Below are 25236 nucleotides of genomic sequence, written 5' to 3'. Positions count from 1 at the left end.
ACTGTTTCATCATAAGACCTGGGTGACATTGATTTGATGCACCCAAGTGACATCTGAAACATTTAGATAAGAAGTCTGCCCTATTTTAATAATCATGGTAGTTACATAGATTTGTTCTGACACAGAGTTGCATGGATGTGGAAAATAAAACCATATAATGGAATGCGATAAAGAAGAGTCCACTACTCAAATGGCCTTACTGTTGGAATAGAGCAAATCACTTCAGTTCATCAAACTTTGACATTAAAGAGATGCCACTAAAGTTGCTTATGAGGGTTGCCATATGTCCTCTTTTTCCAGGACTTCTTTTTCTTCTTTTTCATGGGTAGAGTCGTCATCGTGATCCATAGTTAAAAGTAGAAGTAAGCAAATGTGTTCTCATTTTTTGCTCTTAAAAATATGGTAGCCCTATCAGGAATAACAACTTAACCCCTGTTTTGACACCATTAAATTCAGGGATGGATCCATAGCTGTCAACGTTTCCCTTTTTTAAAGGGAATTTCCCTTATTCCGAATAGTATTCCTAGCAAGAAAAGGGGAAAGTTGACAGCTATGGTTGGATCCAGGGTAGGGTGGGTGGCCTCTAGGGCAGAATGGTGCAAATCAACCTGATCTGAAGGCTGCAAACTGGAGCTACAGGAAGTCCATGCGCAGCCCTAGTAGGTATCATTGTGACAACTTTGGCAGGGGGAGACACTGAGCAAGAGAGATATCTTATGTGAGGACTCCCATACATACCATTGTCCCAAGGAATCTGGGAATAAGTCATATCTGGAAAAGCATGTAGACTTGAAAGAGGAAGTGGGAAAGCGTGTAACTCTTCGAATTCCCTCTTTAACTCTTTTCAAGGCATAAACACGTAACCACCCTCACTACCCCGTTATCAAAGGAACAGCGAGCGGATCTTCATGGGCACCAGGAAATATCTCAAAGGTGTCATTGTGATCACAGGCACAAATGGTTCTCAGACAGAATAAAGTTGTATCACTTCCACCTAAGGAATGGGAGGATGTTGTACATTTTGAGCATCCGGTGCTGAGGCTTAAAAATAATAATAATACATGAAGGAGGAAGAGGAAGTAGCAGCAGATGGGCAGCTGAGAGGGAGAGGGGGAGCAAGATTAATACAATGAATTATTCAGTTCACTGGTATACTAGAGACAGATATTTAATATAAAAACAGAGCTTGGAGCTCTGAGTTTCTTCAACCATCATAAAAACACGGTATGTTTACTGGGGTGGGGAGGCAGGCAGAAGGAGCAAAATTCATATTCACTCCTATAAAACATCTAAAAAGATGGCCCTAAAGTCCTGAGAGCAATTCCAGTGCATTGAAAATGAATGAATGGATGTAAATCTGACCCTGTTTATGCAGGCCTTGAACAAGGTGGCACTTAAGATTCTCTAGCATCAGGCGAATGCTGTTGAAAAGTCTTGTACGTGTGCCAGTTCTATCAAATGGGGGAAAGAGTTTGGAAGTGCCAAAGCACGTTCTAAATTGAATATGCCGCCTCTGATCTTAAGTACATTTTGCAAGCACTAGAGGTTGTTATAGGAAGCTGGTTGCACTTCTGCAAAAGAGAAATTAAGCCATATTATGTGTTTTGATTGGCCTTTCACCAAGCAAGGCTGCATAGCAAGGACTTCTAAAAGAATTTGCTTTGTGAGGGACTGAGAGAGGCAAGATATGGAAAGCTGATGCTATCTACCCTCTCTAGCAAACACTGTGTATTCCTGGGCCTGTGGGATTTTCAGCTGGTGGAGATGGCATTCAGAAAACTTTCAAAGGCACTAGCAATTCTTGTGCTTCTCGGCAGAATCTTCTTCACACATCTCTGAAAATCTGGGACGTGCAGTCTTTAACATTTCTGAATGCATTTTCATCCCTGAGACTGAGAAACCGTCAGCGTTAAGTATTCCTGGGGGAGTTCGTGAACATTGGCACCTTGTTCATTATTTTCACTGTAAAATTATTAGCTGTCCTGAGCAAATTTATGTAGACAACTTTTCTATTTATATGACCTGCCAGTTTCCTGTGCTTGTGGGTTTTGTGTTTTTTTTTTAACCACCAGTTGAGCATAATGACCCACTAGAGGCCACATTATGATCCTCCTCTAAGCCCAGATCCAATCCTTTCATCAGTGGATTGAAGAGAAGAGTCTTCAGAATGTGAGATGTCAAAACTGTGCATGGAGTAGCAGTTAAATCATTTGTCCACATGCAAATGTTGCCCTTTTATACACATTGCAACAGTAGAAATAGTAGAATGGACCAGCTCTATCATGAGGTAGAATGAACCAACTACTTCAGGCAACCAATGTCGACTGGTAGGGGAAACACCAGGAGCCCTTCCCATGACCCACCTCACTGAGCATTCTCATCCTTCTAAGGCAGAGCAGTGAGCAAGAGGACTGAGCTGTGATTGCCTTCAGATGTCTTTTAAAGATAGGATAGCTACTTATTTCCTTCACATCTGAAGGGAGGGTGTTCCACAGGGTGGGCGCCACTACTGAGAAGGTCCTCTGTTTGGTTCCCTGTAACCTTACTTCTTGCAATGAGGGAACCACCAGAAGGTCCTCGGTGCTGGATCTCAGTGTCCGGGCTCAACGATGGGGGTGGAGACGCTCCTTCAGTTATACAGGACCGAGGCCTTTTAGGGCTTAAAAGATCAGCACCAACACTTTGAATTGTGCTCGGAAATGTACTGGGAGCCAATGCAGATCTCTCAGAACCGGTGTTATGTGGTCCTGGCGGCCACTCCAAGTCACCAATCTAGCTGCCGCATTCTGGATTAATTGCAGTTTCTGGGTCCCCTTCAAAGGTAGTCCCACGTAGAGCACATTGCAGTAGTCCAAGCAGGAGATAACTAGAGGTCTGGACTGCTGTTGCCTATGACCCGGACCATGACACAGGTCAAATGGCAATTGGAAGTTTTTAATATTTAATGCTGTATTGTTTAGGATCTAAACTCAGTGGAACACAAGAACAGGAGAAGGAACTGGAGCAAAGACAGGAGTGTGGAAGCAGGATCAGGATCAGGAATTGGATCAGCATCAGGAGCTAAAACAGGAACTGGCAACAGCAGGGTATAAACCACGTTGCGGTGGCAAAGAACCAGGGGCACAATGCTGGCCTTATATCTGGGGTTTGCCTTCAGGTGCTGCACATCTCCCGATCTGGCCACACCCAACTCCCCCAAGACAAACACAGCAAGGGCTTGGTTATGCAACTCTTCACTGTGCTCAGGGCCTAGCCGCTGCAAATACTCATGGCACTCCTTACAACCTGTCTAGTACCCAGTTATCTACCTTCAGGTGTGATGAAGGATGCTGTCCTTTTGCCAATGTTGAAGTATGTTTCAAGCTGTGGTCTGGTTGCCTTCCCTTTGTAGAGTAGGAGTGCCCCCTTGTTCTTCCCCTGTCTATGCCCTTCCTTGATTGGCTAAACTGAAAGGGAAGTTGGATCAGATTACCTTCAAGGTCTTGTCCAACTCTGCTATTCTATATGGGATGAGGGGTGAGGGAGATTTATTGCACAAATGGAAATCCTTGCTTTGACTAAAACAAGTTAGTGGGATGCCGCTTGTTATGTGCAGTTTTTGCATACCAAAATTGCATCACAAAATCCAGTGGACTATGTAATCTGCCTGGGAGCTCTTCCAATTCACAGGCAAGTTGGGGAGCATTGAGTTAGGGTCATGCACTGCAGAAATTGAACTAAATGAATACTTTCCTGATGCTTAGTAAGACTGGTGACTGAATGGAAACTTAACTGCATGTGCTAATAAAAAATGCTGGTTCTTTTAAATTTATTTCTTCTCTTCAACAAAGAGCAAGCATTCTGTTTTGTTAAATAGAAGTGATAGAACTTCAGGGGAAAGTATATGAATAAGATTCCCCCCCCCCAAAAAAAAAACAGGCCTAAAAGAGAAGTTGATCAAATAAAACAGAATTAAAGAACAACTATACATCCTTTTTAAGATGAGTGTGGATGTTTTTGTCATTGATTAATGATAAATTTAACTGTAAGGTGCTGAAAAAATAATAAATTAAAAATTCCTCTTCTGAGTCAGAGATATTTTCCCTTTCTTCTGTGGAGATTTAGATTTTGTAAGACTGAAGGGACTAACTTGTTCAAACCACTGACCACTGTAAAAAAACAACCTTGAAATATGATCTTATCCTCAGAGTATTGCTTTTTACATCCCATTGTGAGCATATTTAATGGTCAGGACAACTTACACACCCCACTAAACTCAGCATTTTCTGGGAAACTAGGCATTCCTCTCAATAGTGTTATAAAATTGTAAGTATTCACATAATATGTTTTCAGAGATCTAACAGATCCACTAGTCTTTCATCTAGAACATCACAGACTGGTCTGCTATATTACCATTGGGTATACCCCATAAGAACAATTTATTTTCTGGATCAGGTCTGAATAGTATTCTGGGATAAATGCTAATATTAATGTCTAAAAAAATAAGCTGAGTCCATTCCAAAGGAAATCATTGTGATCTGCAAATCCTTCATGCCTCCCCACTTGTAGAGGCCAGAGAGAAGGAGCCTTCATTTCACAGGCTTCTGTGAGGCCATTTTGAAGTTCATCAAAACTCAGTAATGGATCTTGTGAACGTAACACCCTTTCTGCCATGAGAAGAGAGTTAGAAGGGCATGTTACTCTGCTCATGGTTCTTCAGTGCCTGTGGTCCAGCTTCTGGGTTTAAAATTAGTTTGAAAGACTATTCAGCTGTGAAGACATCTGTACCATTTACAGAGGCATCTGTAGTCTGTTAGGTTACATCACACAATCATTTAGACACCATATCTACATCTTATGGCAAACAGCACCTCTCTTGACAGTATGTAGAAAAGATGTTAAGGCAATATGATTAATGATGGTAGCTCTCTTCCAATTTTAGGTACATTCCCCAAGTGGAGGAAGGTGAAAGCAGCATCCTCCATCACCAAGTTAAATGATTGGCCGGAAGCTACCGCCTCATCCACCAAAGAGCACTTCCTCCCTTGTGAGGATGTGTCAGAAGCATTGTTATGTGTAAGACCCTGAAAACATAACTTACGATGAATTATGGAAGGGACTAAATACACATTATGTGCAAATGTGCCTATTAGAGCCATAACGCTGGGTGGTTTGACTTTCCTTGTTTTGTTCAAGAAAAGTAGCTTTAGGAAAGGAGCATGATTGAGAATGGAGTTGAAAAGACTCTTGGGGACAATTTAGAGTGGCAAAATGATAGGCAGGGAAAAGGTTAAGCCACTCCCTACTGCTGTGCTCTCAATTGCCTACTTCCAATGATGTCTTTCTTTTAAAAACCATGCACACACACATCCAAAGAAAAAACCAACATCACAGCTATAATGCAAGCATCTGCATGCAGCTACCCCTGCCCTATGGGGCTATATGTATCATATTTTAGTGTAGGCTGCAGCAGTTTTAAAATACAAATTGAAAACAGTGAAAACTGAATGTTGCATACCTTAACCTTTTCAAATAGAGTTATCTTCTTTGTGGAATGACTGGGTGCAGAAGAGTTATTAGTGGGGCAAGGGGAAGCAATATTGTTCTAATCTAATTAATTAGAGTGCATCATCATAATGAAGAGTTAATTCCATGAATATAATTAGGCATTTCAGAACACAGGAAGTGAGGAAGGCAACAGATATAAGTAACTAATTAGATGGCACTTCAGTCTTAAACATTTTGGCTGATAAATCTGTCAGCAACACTAGTGCAATGCCGGGGTTTATGAAGTTGCCTTGGAGAGGCTGCAGCAAGACTCGTTGTCAGTACCTTTTGGCTGATAAAACAGGGCTTAAGATCAGGTGTGGAATTACATGAAAATGTGAGATCACACTATTTATTGCTGACTGTGTCTGCTGACCTACTTTATATGCTCAAAATAGATGTTATGGAAGACGTGCACTTGTGCACGACTCCTTAAGAAGCCCTTCATGCAATATACATTGTGCAACCCCTCCTGCCACCACCCTAGCAGCAGCCAATCATGAGTAACAGGGTGGGGAAATGGTTTGCATGGCACATGCTCTCCAACATCCAGGTGATCTAAATGAGGACGCTCGTTTGTATGGTCCCAAGGTCTTGTGGTAGCCAGCTAACTCATGCCGGAGCACGAGACTAAAAACAAGTGCTTTTTGGTCTGTTGCGAACCAGCTGACTTGTATCGGAACGCTGAACTAAAAAAAAAGGGACATTCCAGGATCCAATCAGCCAATCTGGGAATGGCTTCTGTAATTCTGGTGTGTCCTACTTAAATTGGGACAATTGAGCGGTATATATGGCAAGAGCATGTTGCAATCCTCACCTGCTAGATGTGATAGAAAGAGAAGAAGGCAGTAGAGGTATGTTGCTGATTTTGGGGAGGAACTCCACTTTCCCCTTAATGGTCTGCTTTTCACAACATGGTTAAGTCCAGCTATGGATTTCATGCTTTCAGCCAGTTTGCTCCTTCCTAGTCGTTCTTAGTTGTATGCCACATTGATCCAAGGTTTGGTTTGTGTGTCATCTGAACCCAGGATCACAACTCATGTTTTTCCTTGCTAAGCATGACCTACTATATAGAATCATAGAATCATAGAGTTGGAATAGACCACAAGGGCCATCGAGTCCAACCCCCTGCCAAGCAGGAAACACCATCAGAGCACTCCTGACATATGGTTGTCAAGCCTCTGCTTAAAGACCTCCAAAGTAGGAGACTCCACCACACTCCTTGGCAGCAAATTCCACTGTCAAACAGCTCTTACTGTCAGGAAGTTCTTCCTAATGTTTAGGTGGAATCTTCTTTCTTGCAGTTTGGATCCATTGCTCCGTGTCCGCTTCTCTGGAGCAGCAGAAAACAACCTTTCTCCCTCCTCTATATGACATCCTTTTATATATTTGAACATGGCTATCATATCACCCCTTAACCTCCTCTTCTCCAGGCTAAACATGCCCAGCTCCCTTAGCCGTTCCTCATAAGGCATCGTTTCCAGGCCTTTGACCATTTTGGTTGTCCTCCTCTGGACACGTTCCAGTTTGTCAGTGTCCTTCTTGAACTGTGGTGCCCAGAACTGGACACAGTACTCCAGGTGAGGTCTGACCAGAGCAGAATACAGTGGCACTATTACTTCCCTTGATCTAGATGCAATACTCCTATTGATGCAGCCCAGAATTGCATTGGCTTTTTTAGCTGATGCGTCACACTGTTGGCTCATGTCAAGTTTGTGGTCAACCAAGACTCCTAGATCCTTTTGACATGTACTGCTCTCAAGCCAGGTGTCACCCATCTTGTATTTGTGCCTCTCATTTTTTTTGCCCAAGTGCAATACTTTACATTTCTCCCTGTTAAAGTTCATCTTGTTTGTTTTGGCTGAGTTCTCTAATCTGTCAAGGTCGTTTTGTAGTGTGATCCTGTCCTCTGGGGTATTAGCCACCCCTCCCAGTTTGGTGTCATCTGCAAATTTGATCAGGATGCCCTTGAGTCCATCATCCAAGTCATTGATAAAGATGTTGAATAAGACCGGGCCCAAGACAGAACACTGTGGCACCCCACTAGTCACTCTTCTCCAGGATGAAGAGGAACCATTGATGAGCACCCTTTGGGTTCGGTCAGTCAGCCAGTTACAAATCCACTGAGTGGTAGCATAGTCAAGACCGCATTTTACCAGTTTCTTTACAAGAATATCATGGGGCACCTTGTCGAATGCCTTGCTGAAATCAAGGTAGGCTACATCCACTGCGTTCCCTTCATCTACCAAGCTTGTAATTCTGTCAAAAAATGAGATCAGGCTAGTCTGACATGACTTATTTTTCAGAAATCCATGCTGACTATTGGTGATCACAGCATTCCTTTCTAGGTGCTCACAGACTGTTTGCTTAATGATCTGCTCCAGAATCTTCCCTGGCATTGATGTCAGACTGACTGGGCGATAATTATTTGGGTCCTCTCTTTTCCCCTTTTGAAAATAGGGACAACATTTGCCCTCCTCCAGTCTGCCGGGACTTCGCCTGTTCTCCAGGAATTCTCAAAGATGACTGCCAGTGGTTCTGAGATCACATCTGCCAGTTCTTTTAATACTCTTGGATGCAGTTCATCTGGCCCTGGAGACTTGAATACATCTAAACTAGCCAAGTATTCTTGTACTATCTCCTTAGTTATTCTGGGCTGTGTTTCCTCTGGTGAATCATTTGCTCCAAATTCTTCAGGTCGAGCATTGTTTTCTTTATCAGAGAAGACTGAGGCAAAGAAGGCATTGAGGAGTTCAGCCCTTTCTGTGTCCCCTGTTTTCATTTCACCATCTTCTCCTCTGAGTGACCCCATACATTTCCTTCTCCCAAAGCCACAAACTGAATGAGGAATGTACCAGGCTGTTTCTACGCTGAACCCCATTGTGTTCCAAAACTAAGTAAACTAGATAGAGGAACAGCCACTGATACAACAGTTTGGCCACTTGATATACAGTAGAACTCAGTGACACAGAAGGCCTTGCTTCACTACTATCTTCTGCAGAGAAACATGCATTGTAAACTTATGACATGGTAAGAGGATTAATCTCTGAAAGTGGGGCTAAGAAAATATATTGCTCTGAATATATTTTCATGCTTGTACAGCAGCCACACTCTACACTCCTTATTTTGTTGGCAAGAGCCATGATGAATCAAACGGTGCTGGATATTTGTATTAATATCTGTTTACACCTTTCAAGAGGTGTAAATCAATGATGGCAAAATCAATCACGATGGTAATTTTCTGCTTAGATATGAGAACATTCCCTCAATTGAGTTCTGTATCTGTTTTGAAAGGCCAACCTGAACGTCTGTTAATTTTCCATTTGTTAACAGCATTCATGGCTCTGACTTGAATACATATATTTTACTGCACACCGAACAAGCCATTGCATTAATGTGCACTAAAAGTCATAGCTGTAACAAAACAGCACACATATTAACATAAATCAAGGCAACATTGCTCCTGGTGGTCTTACAACATGATCTTCAGCATAAACACAATGCACGCATACAACTTTGGTTGGCCAATGTTGGATCAACAATTTCTACAGATTAAAAGGCAGAGCTTAGTTGTTCCCAAAGAGGGGAAGAGATAATTATTTTCCAAGGGTCTATGGGTCTGCATTGGTGTGCGTGCAGGTGGTCTCCTCTCTGTGCAGCAGAAGCCTCACATTACTTATGATGTCATGTGCTTATAGAATTATAAAGTCTTAGACTGCATTTTCAGTCTGGAATGGTACCTGAAAGAAGCCTTACATGTCCAAAGGGCTTAATATTTGCTGGCACTGAAAAAGGAAAAGGAAGGCAGCCTAGTCCAGAGCATAACATTAAGGCTGGGATACAAAACCCTATAGGGACACGGGTGGTGCTGTGGTCTAAACCACTGAACCTAGGGCTTGCCGATCAAGAAGGTTGGCGGTTCAAATGCCCATGACAGAGTGAGCTCCTGTTGTTAAGTCCCTGCTCCTGCCCACCGAGCAGTTTGAAAGCACATCAAAGTACAAGTAGATAAATAGGTACCGCTCTGGCGGGAAGGTAAACAGCATTTCCATGCGCTGCTCTGGTTCGCCAGAAGTGGATTAGTCATGCTGGCCACATGACCCGGAAAAACTGTCTGCGGACAAATGCTGGTTCCCTCGGCCAATAAAGCGAGATGAGTGCTGCAACCTCAGAGTCATTTGCAACTGTAAGGGGTCCTTTACCTTTTTTTATAAAACCCTATATGCAATGTTTCACATGACTTTAGATTCCATTGGCATACGAACAGTTCCTTTTCAAAAAGCACTCCCCTCTCTCTAAAAGACCTGGGACTCTGTGGAGCACAAATAACCAAGAGGACAAATCAGCCACATCCCACCCTGTGTCTTCACAATATTGCATTTTATGATTCTAGATCCCAAGCAACATCCCAGTATTTGTGTAGAGGAAACCCAAACTCATTTACATTGGCTAATACATTTCTGCAAAGAAAACTAGCAAGTAAGAAGTTTTAAGTCATCTCCCACCACCTGCACAGAAATAATGGGAAAGCCGTATTCAGAAGAAATTATAATAGATTTGGTTAACAACTGAGCAGCTTTACATGTACCTTAACCATAACCATCCATAAATAACCAATCAGGCTAAATTGATGTAAATCCTTGTGTTCAACTTAAAAGGGTTGTGTACTGAATCACAACAACCTTTCTAGATGGGCAGTTCTTACTGATTTGTCATAGGAAATCCAGATGCCTCTCCTTAAAGCAATGTGTCTGCTCTAAGGATGTTTCCTTCTTCCCCATCATGCCAGCAGAACATTATTTTGCTCCTAGGATAATGCAGTGTATGGCACAGCTGGTGCATTCATTGTAGATTGCATCCAAAGCAGTGTGATGTGAACATACCTTCAGCACAATGATTTCTGCAGTGGGATGTTTTCCCTTTCTTCTCCCCGTGTGCACCCCTCAATCTGTCCTAGGATTTCCTCCAACCCCGGGAAGCAGATTTGGGGAGGGTGTGGCATACACATTACCATTACATCATCCATCTTTCTGTGTCAGCCAAAACCATTTCTCTTCAGTCTGGAACTCAGTTTTGCCATGGGCTAGTGATGATAAGTATGTGGTAACACAGACAGGCTTTTTCATGGGTGGCACCAGTGTTGTGGAACACTCTCTGTTGGATGATAAGAGGTCTCATTGGTACTGGGAATTCACTAGCTCTTGTTTAGACCAACATTCCCCTGATCTCCTGACCTGGACCTCCTGTTTTAATGGCTGTTTTAACTGCTTTAATAGTACCATTTTAATTGACTTTTGATTGCACGTTTTTATTGTGGATGTTTATTTTAATGTTTGATGGAACTGTTTCATTGAACATTTTAATCACCTGTGTTTATTGTATAATTGGTTTTACACCTGTAAACTGCTTGGAAGCCACTTTGGAAATTGAGTGGTATGTAAATATAATTACAATAATACATGGCAGCAGAGAGGAAGATTTTATTGGATACCTACGGTTGCTACCCACAATACACATTGCAAACTTATCCAGTGCATCCAGGAGGATCTACTGGGGGAGGGGAGGGGGAATGATGGGTTCTTCAGAGGTTGTCCCGCCCATGCACCACTCAGTCTGAAGTGACTTAAAGACTATTCACCTGCAGGACCAGAATTCCAAACCCATACCAAAGAACCAAAGCTTGCAATCACTTCTGAACTATTATCTGCTTACCCAACACAGTTAGGATCTGAATTGCATCACCTGCAAGCAATGCCCTACCTCTCTTTTCACAGGTCAAACAAATCATCAAGATTCCATAGCCTGTATGTGTTCCCTTGCTAATGTAACACTATATATAGCAGTGAGGGCTGCTGACAGCCCCTGGTTTTGGCAGAGGTTCCAGTAAGGTTCCAAAAATGCTGAGCCAAGTGCTTATGATCCCATCTTTCTGCTTTCGCTGCTCATTTTCAGGCTGAAACCCTCAAGCACACTTAGGTCTATATCTGTTGACTTACTGTCAACTGGAGCTGCAACATTGTTTGGGCAGGGGCTTTCTCACAAAGCTACCCAACAGACCCAAATTTGAAAAAGCTTTTTTTTTTTCAGGTGTGGATGAAGACATGGCCCTTCATCTCCACCTCCCACTGTTAGTTATATAGTCTAACCTTTTAGCCACTTTTTCCAAGACCATGGAATGTGTGCCTTGGGAAGGCAAATTCCAGGAGGGAGTATGCTGAAGAACGTTCCTCTATCACCCTCGTTGCTTCACCCACTGATTTACAAGCTACTGATTTACAAGCTGTGAATGAATAGTAGCCTTCAACAACAGGAAGCTTGGTCATTGAGAAACCTGATCTCTTCACATGGAGCCAGGAGACGAGCCCTGGTGCCTACAGGAAAATTCACTCCAGGAATCCCAGTAATCAGAGCTGTTAACCAGAAGGAAATGTCTTCAGTGCGCTTACATGGCGCTTAATCAGCTACTGACAGAGCACCTTTGATCAATGGGTTTTCAAAACGAGGTTAACTGCAGTTTACAATATGTCCACATACATTTCACAGTCAATCCCAAATGTACACATTCAGAGAAATTATTCAGTCATGGATCTTTCCACTAGTTCCCCATTGATTTGCTGGTATCTTAGAAAACTGACTGAAAGAGATAGCTATTCACATATGCTGGAGTACTCCCAATGGCTGCAATGGTACTGCACATGGCAATTGGATCCCACTCACAGAAATTAGTGATGGAGCTCTATAATTATATCTAGGAGAAGGAAATGTGTTCCAAAAATAATAAATAACAATCCCTGACCTTATCTATTAAGAAAATACTACTGGGAGTAAGTAAACAGCACCTACAAAGATTTGTTTTCCAAGCTGATTGTGTACAGATTCATATCACCAAGCCTGAGGTTGAAGATTTCTGCTACACATATTACTGCCACTAATATTTTGATATTGACAGTACCAATAGAAATCAAAACTATCCCAGACTACGTAAACTGATCTTAGGTCCCACTGAAATCAAGTTAGAAATTATTTAACTTAACACCTTATTTTCCAAAAGCTGAGTTGGTGCAGCTTAACATAAAGGAGCCGAGAAGGGGCAAGGCAGAATGCAGAAGTTGTCACAGTACAAACATACTGGCAGGAGTACTGGATTGGCTCCCGTGGTGTGTTTCCACTGAGCCAACCTTCCTCCATGAAACATATTTTGTGTGTAATATCTTTTGTCATTTGTCTCTAAGGTTGGCCATGCTGGGTCACCTGGACAAGTTCTTCCCTCAAGGAAAGTAAGGGAGTATATAGAAGGCGATGTTTTGTATAGGCTGTCAAAGAAAGAATTGATGCCTACGCACCTGGTGGTACAATAAAGCATGATGTTAACATGCGACTTGCTTTTCACAATGTCCAGTGATAAACCCTAAGACTGGGCTTCAGACACGATCCTGCAAAAACACATGTTGTCTCTGCCCCACAGCCCTGGACCCTTGTGAGACTTAGAAGTATTGCCTCTAACTAATGGCTGAATAGAGAATTAATGTGCTAAACCTTACAGGTTATTTATGAAAGCTCTACATTCCATATCCATCTACTTTTGTGATTAATGGATTCATGCTGGCCAGAGAAAGAGAGTATTGGGAATCCATGTTTGGTGTCAAAACGGATTGAAAGAGAAATCCTTGCTATATTCCTCTGGCATTTCTTGTAAAAACATTACCCAAAGTGTTTTTTCTCCTTGACACTGCAGGCCTGGGCCTTTGTCAGCAGCACAGGTCTACAAATGAGCACGTGGAGAGGAATGTGTTTATAGTCAATGGGACAGCAACCTAAGTGAATAACATTCTTGAAACTTGGTAAAAGATGCTAATATTAAACATGATATAATACTTAGGGGCCTAGGGTGATGAGGTAGATTGCTACAATTATAACAATTTGGGAGCCTGGGTTCACTTTCAAGAGAAAGGAGCAAAGGAAAAGACAATATGTGTGTGGGGGTGTGTGTGTGGGTGCGTATACCAGTTAACAACACTGAATGTGTGGCTTTAAAATTCCAGGTTGTTAAGAAAATATGGCCCAACTACATAAATACATCTTAATTGGACAGCCAAGCCACCCTTATCTCACCTGTCAGTTGCTTGGTACAGCAGGGGTTTTAGAACTGTAGGTGATCTAACATAGCACATGCAATGAACTGTTTAGCACATATGGCACATATATTGCAGAAAGGTAACATAAAAGTTTACCTGCTGCTCTGGGACTTCCTTCATAGAGTACCTGTTCACCATGGGGTAGATTAAAAAGGCAGCAGCCGGTTAGCTACTAAATTTCTCAGATGCTTTTGCCTTGGAGAAACAAAATAAAATCACTTAATAAGATATCATACTTTCCGCAATTATGAAATGGCTACAATTCACTGAATTTCTCTTTATTACAATGTTGTTATGTGTAAAAGTAATTTCTGTCTGAACCCTGCCTCAAACAGGAATCTGCGCTACATTCTACCTTATTCTACCCAGACTTCTGGAGCCTGTTGGTCTGTAATTACTATGCTGCCTTGAAGGCATCCCAAAAGGAAAGGGCTGTGGCTCAATGGCCAAGAAGCTGCACTGCATGTAGGAGGTCCCTGGTTCGATACCTAGAATCCCCAGGTGGAGCTAAAAAATGCCTCCATCTGAGACCCCGAAGAGTTGCTGTTGGTATAGACCAGAGATAGTCAAAGTGGTCCCCTCCAGATGTTGTAGGACTCAAACTCTCACAAGCTGCTCTCCAACATGGCCAATGGTCATGGGTCATCTGGAGAGCACTACGTTGGCTATCCCTGCTGCAGATGAAACTGAGCTAGATGATACTGAACCAGATGGACCAATGGTGGAGCCCGAATGGCGCATTCCACTAGGGCATTTACAAAGTATTGCTGTATCATTTAGAAGCATTTCCTGCTTTCGTCTGCTATTATTATTTGCTATTATTTTTTTCATTTATATACTGCATATATGCCAAAATGGCTTCTAAGCAGTTTGCAATTATAAAATCTGTTATAAAACCCATACATAATCAAAATACACAATAACAATTCCATTAGTGCCTTAAAACACTCTTAGTTAAAATATACAATAAAACAAGCCCGTTAAAATGCATGGCAATTGAAGCAGTTTTTTTAATAAAAAAAAACCATGAAAACAATAAGAGCAGAAGTTCAGGGGGATGCTTGCCTGAACAGATGTGTCTTTAGGAGCCGGTAGAATGCCAATACTGATGGTGCCTCTTGTATTTGGAGGGGGGGGGTTGCATTCCATAAAACTGGTGCCACCAGTGAACCACAAGCTGAAAATTATCAGGCTGTGGCACACTGGGTTCCATTTGCCAATCATAATGCCTTTACTAAGCAACAGAGCTGAATATAGCTTTTCAGGAAAACTGGTACAGAGTTATTTAGGGCTTTGAATGTAATTAACAGAACCTTAAAACTAGCTCGATGGCTAAAGCTGTATTGTTTTTAACACTCAATTGGGAGCCGCTCAGAGTGGCTGGGGAAACTCAGCCAGATGGGCCGAGTATAGTAATAATAATAATAATAATAATAATAATAATTATTATTATTATTATTATTATTATTATTGGCAACTAGTTCACATCCCTCAACACCGGTACAATATGTGCCTGATAAAGAGCATCACTCGCCACCGAGGCTGCTGCATTCTGCCTCTGGACCATCTACCTGCCTCTCCTCATGGTTACTTTACCCTGCTGAATTGTAAAGCTAACCCTGGGCAAGCAACCGTGGGTATGTTTACCTGTCCTTCTAGCTCAGCCACCACACCTTCCTTAGAAAACCCCTCAGTGCATACTTACCTCTCCTGTAGGTATGGAAAGCTGGTGGGGTATATTAATAGTAACATTATGTGAATTCTGCATGTTGCAGAGCTGGCTGTGTTGTGCCTGTGTTCGACCTATTCGGAATCGGCTTTAGAGCTTCAGCACAAAGAACTTTGGTCCCAAGCTGTGCCATGAGTGCATTTAGCAGTGCTCAGGAAATCACTGAATCATATATTTGGAAGGGCTCTAAACTTATCCCCTGCCCTCAGGTAGAACCATCCATCAGCCAGCCCTTCCAATAAAGTCACTAATTCAGCTTAGCAGCTTGATTCACAGCTCAGTTAGAATGAAGCCTGCTAGATACCCATTCCAGAGGTTTACGAGTGCTCAGTTGTGCACATGGATGGCCCACCAATCACAGGCCTCTCTGCTCATTCCAATGCACGGGGAACAGGACCCGTGCTTGCAACTTCGTAACAGTATCTTTAATTCAAACACTTGTCCAAATAAAATGTATCTATAAATTTGAGAAAACCTCCTTGGCGAGCCGCACAATGAACAGAGCAAGGAGAGCCAACGAATAGAAGCAAAACTATCTGGAAAGAATATCTTTATTCAGTCAGCTGATGGAGCAGTCGAGGCTTGAACTCATTAGCTAGAAATGATTAATACAGATGGGAGAAAATGGTAGAGCATTCCCCTAGGAGAAGGTGAAGCAATTACAAATATAATAAATAAGATTAATTTTCACCAACAGTGGGGAGTTTGTTTGGTTAGGTTACGACCGCAAGTCTCTACTGGCAAGTCTGAATGTCCGTATGAATAGGGAGCATGAGCATATCTTGGTATCTGCTAACTACAGTACGGCAGACTTCAAACATTACAACATTGTTGTCTCTGTGCATGTTTACATGTAATTTAAAAACCAAACCATAAATAAACAAAGGGGACAACTGTGCAAGCACCGGGACAAGAAGAGCCTTGTGTGCTGACTCTGAGATTGAAAGCAGATGTCCAGTTCTCTAATTAGGCACGATTCAAGCTGCCTGTAGAGCATAAAAGCTGTTGTTTGGGAATCGGTGGGAGGGGCCAATCTAACATAAACATTATTTGTCTTTTTTTGCTGCACATGGCAAGAGATTAAAGCAAACGCCAACACATTAATCACGGGGAAAATAGTCTTCAGGGAAGGCACTTACATATGTACCTCTGGTATCTTTCAAAAGTGAAATGTTTAGAAGTCGGGGTTTACGGTGCTTATTATTCAGGCATAGTAGGCCTGAATAGTTAAGGCACAACCCCATGCACTGTGCCTGAAAGGGAGGTCTGCATAGCTTGGCTATGGCTGGCCATGAAATTGGGTATATTGATTTGATCTAAGTAAGTTTCAAAAGGATTTTTCACATGATAACAAGTGAATGAGAGATTGGAGGGTTGGTCTTTCCCCCACCTATCAATACACTCTCCTAAGAGTGAATTATTTTCATGTATTGAAAATATCAAGATTCACTATATGTCCTTGCTGGATGATTTGTGGATTTGAGGCGAGTTATATCTACAAAGCTCTTGAGAAACTTTTGGCTTTGTTTGGCAGCACCACAGCCAACTTTAGTTCTACACTCCAATATTTCACACTTGAAAATCTGGCATGCTTGCAATACTCCAGTGATCATTGCCCAAGGTCCTACCTTTCTATCAGAGTTATATCGGCCTGTTGGCTTCCATTACGCTGTTGCTCTCCAGCTGCCATCAGCCCCAACTACTGGCTAATGGTCAGGGATGACTGGAGATCCCCTTCCCTGCTTTACATATGAAAGGTTGTTCACCGCTTGCTATATGCTGTCTTGGTTTATTCTGCAATAGCCAGCACCCACTGATTTAAAAGCTGAGATACATTTTTGTATCAATGTGAAAGTATTTTATCAATATTAAAGGTGTGAAACCCCCTTTTTTAAAAAATGCTGTTAATGTTCACCTGGAAGCATCGAAACATTTTGATTACATACCTGTGACCTCCATGCTATCAGTGTGAAACAAAGCCTAAATGATGTGATTTGGATCAACTGCCATTTGAGCACATCAGTTCACGAGGTGAAAAGAACGAACCCAGGATCTAGCAGCCATTTCCCCCTGTTTTTGTTATCTAAATTTTATTGAATTTTCAGCATAGTTACAATAGCAATATAAAAGCATTCCACCCCACTTTCCGAACACACTTCCTTTTGCGCCATAACTAAATTCTAATGGTATTTTAATTGCATTAACTTTAGCTTCCATAGTTTTAATATTGCTTTTATTACAGGGTGAGTCATGGAAGAGCATGGATGAGCAGTACAGCGCCTGCTTCGCATTCATAATGTCCTAAGTTCACTCCCTGGCATCTCCAGGTAGGTATGGGAAGGACCCACACCTGAAACAATGGATAGCTGCTGCCAGTCAGTGTAGACAGTACTGTGCTAGATGAACAAATGACCTGACACAGTATAAGGTGGACTCTACACACATATTAAAAAACACTGTGAAAATGATTTTTTAAAAAAGTTTTGAAAAATACACGGAATTTCGCCATCGAGTGTCACATTTGTATATTGCACTTTACAACACATTTAAAACATTTTATTTACAGCTGTATAAGACAGATTCCTATGTTTCTATATGCCATGAGTGTTTGGTTAGAGTATAAATTCTGTAAACCAATAATCAAATATGTAATGAACTCTGGGACTGAGTGTGACATGAAATAATATTTCAACAGTTCAGGCTATATACACACAGAGAAAAGAAGTGTCAGTGAAAAAGGGAAGGGAAAAGGTGAAGGAAGCCTGAATCTGCTTCGTGTTACACTCTGGTTTTTGTTTTCACTAAAACGGCATATGCTTTTGCCATGCGGAATGCTTTTGTCAAACTTTCCTGTGATTTTCATTCCTGTGATTTTCCCCTCCTTTTGGTTACCCTAGATCTTAGAACAATCTGCAATCTGCTCCATGATCTGGGAAAGCTTCCATGAACAGAGGTCAATGAATGAAGGCTTACTTGTATCAGATGTCCACGCCAATGTGTGAGTGAATTGTGGGCTTGCCCCATTCAACAACCTGTTCCTCCTCATGCATGTGAATAATCAACATGTGGAGGGGGATTGGTACTGTCCCTTCCTTCCATGAACTGATCTTCTCCAAATACACAGAGCCTATGCATTTAGAAGCTGTGCATTTGGAGGTGGCTGGGGCCCATTGACACTGGGGGGGGGGCGGAAGGAAGAGATACCAATATTAGGTGGACCAAACCAACAATAATAATGAGCAGTAGTCTCGTAATCTGGGTAACCGGGTTCGTGTCTCCGCTCCTCCACATGCAGCTGTTGGGTTACCTTGGGCCAGTCACACTTCTCTGAAGTCTCTCAGCCCCACTCACCTCACAGAGTGTTTGTTGTGGGGGAAGACTCCTTAAAGGGAGTGAAAGGCGGGATATCAAATCCAAACTCTTCTTCTTCTTCTTCAATAGGCAGCATAAATGAATTCTAGTCCCAATTATCCTTCCTGCTGACATCTACAGGGGTCAACACTGACCCAAGAAGAAGGAAGCTATCAGACAGTTCTACAGCCAGCCAGTTGGGAGTTGGTGAAGGTCGATGGGGTAATGCAACATTTGTCCAAATGAAGCAGTCTCCTTTGTCATGTGTTACATTGTGTTCTCTGTGCACGATCTAGAAACCATATGTACAAAATGTGCAGCTTGCAGATGTTTAAGCTCCGGGTGCACAAAGTCAGTCAATATGTGGGTCGTAGGGGTGAGACCAGTGGGCACCCTCACTCTTTCTACATATACTTTTGTTGTACTCAAAGTATGTGGATCTTTATCTAGCATCGTATCATCAGACTGCAAGCATATCTCTGGTGTCTCAGAACTTTGCCATGTTTTTCACATTATCCGCTACCCACCTGGTCTGTGCAGCTGTCCATCTCTCCACCAGTGCCATCGAGGGGGCCATAAAAAACATCACCTTTAGTTTTCAGACAGACACAATGCACAATACAAAGTGAATTGCCATGTCTTACTTGTAAAGACTTTATCATTGTTGGATAGCCCTGTACTGTATGCAAATAATTAAATTTTCTTCCCCTTGTCTATCAATTCATATGGCTCAATTAATAAGGAAAATGTTTGTGTTTTGTCTATTCAGCAGTGGCTAATCACCATATACATAATCATCTATCCCTTCTTGAATAGGAATAATCACTGCGAAGATTTAAGGAAACAAGAGGTAAAGGCAGGAAGATTAGTGTGCTGGAGACATAGGTGATTATCCTAAACAACTATCTAATTATTTATAACCTTGATTCATGTATATAGTAAATATATCTCTTTTCCCCATGCTTGTTGACACCTAGAGTAATTATTCACTGGAAGGTAACTCTCTGAGGCACCATTTCTATCTTCCTTAATTGCTCAAGTACCAGCTTACACTAGATCAGCATTGATGAGCAGTGACATCGCCCTGTCAGCCAAGTAATTTGTTGGCAGCAAATGCCATCGACGGTTTAGTCCCCATCTTTCAAGATTCCTCATGCAAATAAGACACCATAATTAGCACTGACCTTTGCCTAATGCTGGTTGCCAATCACTCGCGCGCCATCATGGCCGGGATGCGGGGAGTGTGCCTTTTTTGAGCTAGTTATAACAATTGAGACAATGAGTGGCAGAAGTAGGACCAACAGAGAAAGACAAAGATGCTCCTTGTAGAGCCTGCTGTGCTTATAGTAGCTTAAGGGATTTAATGGTCTTACAGAGTGTGGGCTGGGGAAGGGCCATAGCTCAGTGGTAAAGCATTCACTTTGCATGGAGAATGTCCTGGGTTCAATCCCAGCTCAGGTAGGGTAGGAAGAGAACTCTGCCGGAAACTCTGGAGGGTAGTGTAGACCATGCTGACTTAGATAGTTCAGTGGTCTGGCTTGGTATAAGGTAGCTTTGTTTGTTCCTATGCTACCTACCTCCACCGTCTTTCTCATGGAAGCTTCCAGCTCATGACTCATTCTCCATTAATAGGAGATTCCAGTTTTTTCATGTCACAGTCATGGAGATGCTTTATTTCAGGGATGGCCAACAGGTAGATCGTGATGTACTGGCAGATCATGGCGTGCCTGTGGCAGATCACGGTAGATCTTGGAACCCCTCCCACCCCCTTAAAAAAACCTTTGAGCTCCCCAAAAAGGTCAACAACCTTGGTCAATCCAGTTGGTAGATCACTGCCAGTTTTTTTATAGTGGGAGTAGATCGCAGTCTCTTGGAAGTTGGACAAGCCTGTTTTATTTTATTGTGACATTCAAAGCTGCAGTTGATGAAGATGATGAAGATGATGATGATGATGATAATATATTCATACCATGCCCATCTGGCTTGGGTTTCCCCAGCCACTCTGGGCGGCTCCCAACAGAATATTAAACATGATAAAACGTCAAACATTAAAAACTTCTCTAAACAGGGCTACCTTCAGATGTCTTCTAAAAGTTAGATATTTGTTTATTTCATTGACATCTGATGGGAGGGTGTTCCACATGGTGGGTGCTACTACAGAGAAGGCCCACTGCCTGGTTCTCTGCAACCTCACTTCTCACAGAAAGCCCTTGGAGCTGGACCTCAGTGTCTGGGCTGAACAATGGGGTGGAAACGCTCCTTCAGGTATACTGGGCCGAGGCCATTTAGGGCTTTAAAGGTCAGAAACAACACGTTGAATTGTGCTTGGAAATATCATGGACAAGACAGATCATGGACAAGAAATATCATGGACAAGACAGATCCACTGGCAGGACACGTTAGAGGAACTAATTTGTTTATTTGAAGTTTTGCATGCTCCTCTTCATTAGAGGGCCACAGAGTGGTTAATATCATTTTTTTCATTTTTATTTTTTTTTGCAGCTCCTAGAATCTCCTGAATGAAAATAAATGCTCATTCTGATGTGTTGGGTTTTTTAAAAAAATATATAAAGTACCTTGTAGTCGATATTGGTTTGGATCCTTGTTTCGAGAGCTTCCATTCAGAGAAGGAGATTGCATTCAAAGGAGGGGACTTTCTCAAAGCAGAGAGGGTGCTTCCATCAATGGAGGTAAAACATAGGATCCAAACCTTTCGTTTCAGCAAGTCTATGTTAGGATATTTCCGTTCCACCTTAAAAGGGAGCAGGATGTTTGTGTCACAGCCTGCGTATTTCCTGTTCACAGGATGTTTAAGTTTGCTATTGCTTTCGTTTCTCTCTCTGTTGGAGACACTGACGCAGAACAGTCATGTCTTTCTTTGTTCTGATCAACGCTGAATAAAGTCTGTAGATAATGCTCACCTGAGTGCGACTTCTGGCTGTGCTCTTATCTGCTGATAAGAGTGTGCACGAGCCCTGGAATGTGGCAAGGTATTTTCAGGAAACTCGTGTCGCTAATCGCTACGGGAGATTGATGGATCGTCCAGCACACGGCTTGGGGCCATGATGGACTTTATCTCCCTGGCAGTATCCCAACAGTCTATTGGTCAACTGCATGAAGGAGCAGACTTTCCCAAAGAAGTCAGCGGCATACACTGCTTTCATGTACCAAAGTGTCCATATCCAGTTCCCCCGAAAGGAAGAATCAGGGAAGTGAATAAGACCTTACCCTGGTGCCCACCAGATGTCCCTGGGCTGGCTGCAACTCCCATAATCGGTGATCAGTGACCTTGCTGGCTGGGATTGATGGGAGTTGTAGATTGGCCCTTCCTGATCATATCCCTTGACGGTTTTAAAAGAGGCAAATTCACACCAAAATTATCAAGAAATTCTAATGCCCTCTGTGAATGAGTCAAGAAAATAGAAGCCGCTTTCACAGGGCATGAGCACTAGAGGTGAGGTTTTGGCATAGCACTGCCTTATAAAATTTCCCCTGTACCACAATTTAAAGTAGTAGATCCAAGTACCTTATATCACTAGGTGGCATGTAATTAACTTGGAAGCAACTTTTTAAAGCTGGCAAGACAGAATTCAGGATGCTCAGAGACAGAGTGCTGCTATTGCAATGTTTAAAACAACTTTCACACCAGGACCTCACATATACATTTTTGCTTCGCAAAGAAGTGAGCGGCGAAGAACATACTGAAAAACACAAATCTTAAGTAAAAGAAAACTGCCATTTACAGCTCTTCAACCAATGCACCAAACTGGAACTTAATTAATGTGTCAAAAGTAGAGCAGCAGAGAGCCCCAATCCATACCATGCTAGGGCACATAAAGGAAAGAAGATATTTCGTAAGACAAACCAAATTCTTATAAGGGTCAATAGTCAACAGTATCCAGGCATTACAGTGTTATCTGGAAAGGAGGCTTCATAAATATAAATGGGCAGAGCTGAAAAGCCATTAGAATCCACTGAGAAGGTTAAAAACTTTATTCATTCTTGGAAAGAACTGACAAGCATACCTTTCCACTATAATCAATTCTTTAAGGATTATTCTTCTTTTGTTTGGGGCAAATTGCTTGCTGTCTCCTCCACTGTCAAGTCAATCCATTAGAACATAAATCTCCTAGAGTCAGTCTTTTATTGCCTACGTAAAATACAAAGGAACAGTAACCCGACACTTCAATAATTTCATTCCACAAGCAGCCTTCTATTCCAGCTGCATTGACAGTTCCTGGTGCACTATGAGCCGCCCCACCCCTTCCATAGAATGGAACACTTTCTCTCGAATTGCTGGCTCAGCCCATCTGATGACTCTATTAATCTTCACTCATTTAGCAAATAGCTGCTGCTGAACACCACCAAAAAGGGGGGCCTTTTGTGGAGTATGATCTGTATCTGGTCAGTTTACGGAATTTGCATCTCATGCCACAACCTGCTCTGAAGACATTCCATATCCAGGTAGCCTTTGCCACCCATCAGTGCAGGACTATATATGCCTCACAACTATCAGAGCTGTGTGTGGACATAGTGTGGTCTTTTAATCACAATTGCTACTTTCCCTTTCCAGTGAAATAGCAGTCAGGCAGAGAAGACAATTCGTCCCACTCACATAGGGCTGCGCTGAAACCCGCCCTCCGGTTTCTCCAAAGGGTTATTCCACCACAAAAGAGATTTTCTGATTTTATGCCTCATTTGAGATGTTGAAATGAAAATGTACAAGATTATTTTCATGCATGTATTTTGAGATGGGTGGAAATAAATTAAGTAGGAATCTAATCACAGAGTTGTCTAGTCTAGCAACTTTCCTCTTGCTAGTTTTCTTCAGGAAAAGGCAGAAGCAAAGGGCTGATGGGCTGAAAATAGAGGATGATTTTTGTCCGGCTTGTATCTTTTTTAATGTAGTCGTAAACCACAAAGTTGCTTTTCTTTTCTTCTTTCTTCTCTGAACTGGAATGATCGTGCAATGTTGAAATATTGTCTGACACCAGCTCATTCTTTTAATAGAGATGCAAAGTTTGTCACTAACAGAACTGAAACCATTTTGTTCTTATGTTGTGAACTACCATATAGTGTGTTAAATTGTGCAGCTTTTTCATTTAATCTGTGATGTTGAATTGCCAGCATTAGATTGTATATTAGATTATGACACAGAGAAGAGTGTTGTATGAGGGATGGGGGAGAATGTCAGTTAAATTTACATTTAAAGGGACCAATCAAAGACACACTTTCCGAAACAATGCACAAGCTGTCACAGACGCCCTTCAAAATTTACACTGCTCTGAACTTGCAGTGCAGTTCTGCAGCCAAGTAATGTGTGCAAAAAGGCATATTACCGAGTAGCATATACATTAAAAACCAAATAGTAGTGAAAATGGCATACAACCATGTATTGTGTTAGACAAAATTGCATACAGACATATTAGGATAAATTCGCACTAAAATCACGATTGATTTTCATGCAAATTTTTCCTAATAAAATTGCAAACTGATAGGAAATATGGACAACTGAAAAGATTGGGAAGAAATGAGAACAACCAAAATTGACAGCTTTGTCCATTCCTGATATCTATACAGAACGGTCTGCAGTTTGGGACTATACATTTATTTCAGTATGTCAACCATTTGTAATCAGATATTTATTTTTTTATTTATATCCATTTCCACTAGGCATACACCAGGCATACCAATATCTATACTTGCCATGCATCATTTCATTGCCCGAGTTTAGCCTGCTGAACTGGTGGGAGAAAGCACTGGCAGAAAGAAGTGTCATTGGGAAAACATAATCTTCTTTTACGTATCTGTAATATGTGATTTCAAAGTTATGGAGACGAGATACCTGCTACATATGAAGGATAAGGCAAAATATAGAGTGCCAACAATTTTCCTTTATTGGATGCTGAGATCTCTTAAAGCTTATTTCAACACCTTTAATTTTGGTAATACATTGGCATCAGCATGTAGATGAAAAATGTTTCATTAGGTTAGAAGACATGCTAATATAAAATAGCAACAGAGTCAGAATGGGACAATAAAATATGAGAGCCAGTATGACATGGCAATTAAGTGCAGTACTGAATAACAGCAGGAAGACCTGGGTTCAAATTTCTGCTTAGCCATGAAACTCACTAGGTGGCCTTGGGACACTCACTATTTCATGGTGTATCCAATGTAAGTAGCTGTTGTGAGGATAAAAATGAAGAGGGAGCATGCATGCTATCCTTGAATAAAGGTGGGTGGGTGGATGGATGGATAGATGATAGATAGATGATAGATAGATAGATAGATAAGTATTTAGGTGAGATGACTCCCAAAGTCAAGTTCTTCCTAACTGGAATGAGAATATTTCCTGAGATATTCCAGGAAATGTTCGGTAATTCAATTGTGACTCCATCAGATGCTTTACAATTAGATGTAAGCCTTCTTGCAGAATCTTGGGGATTCAGGACTTGTCATGCAATGCAATGCAATGTTTTAAAATATTAAGTG

This window comes from Podarcis vaucheri (assembly GCF_965113315.1).
Source record: "Podarcis vaucheri genome assembly, chromosome: 4".
Lineage (NCBI taxonomy): Eukaryota > Metazoa > Chordata > Lepidosauria > Squamata > Lacertidae > Podarcis > Podarcis vaucheri.
The sequence above is the reverse complement of the archived record's forward strand: the minus strand, read 5'-3'. Positions refer to the sequence as shown.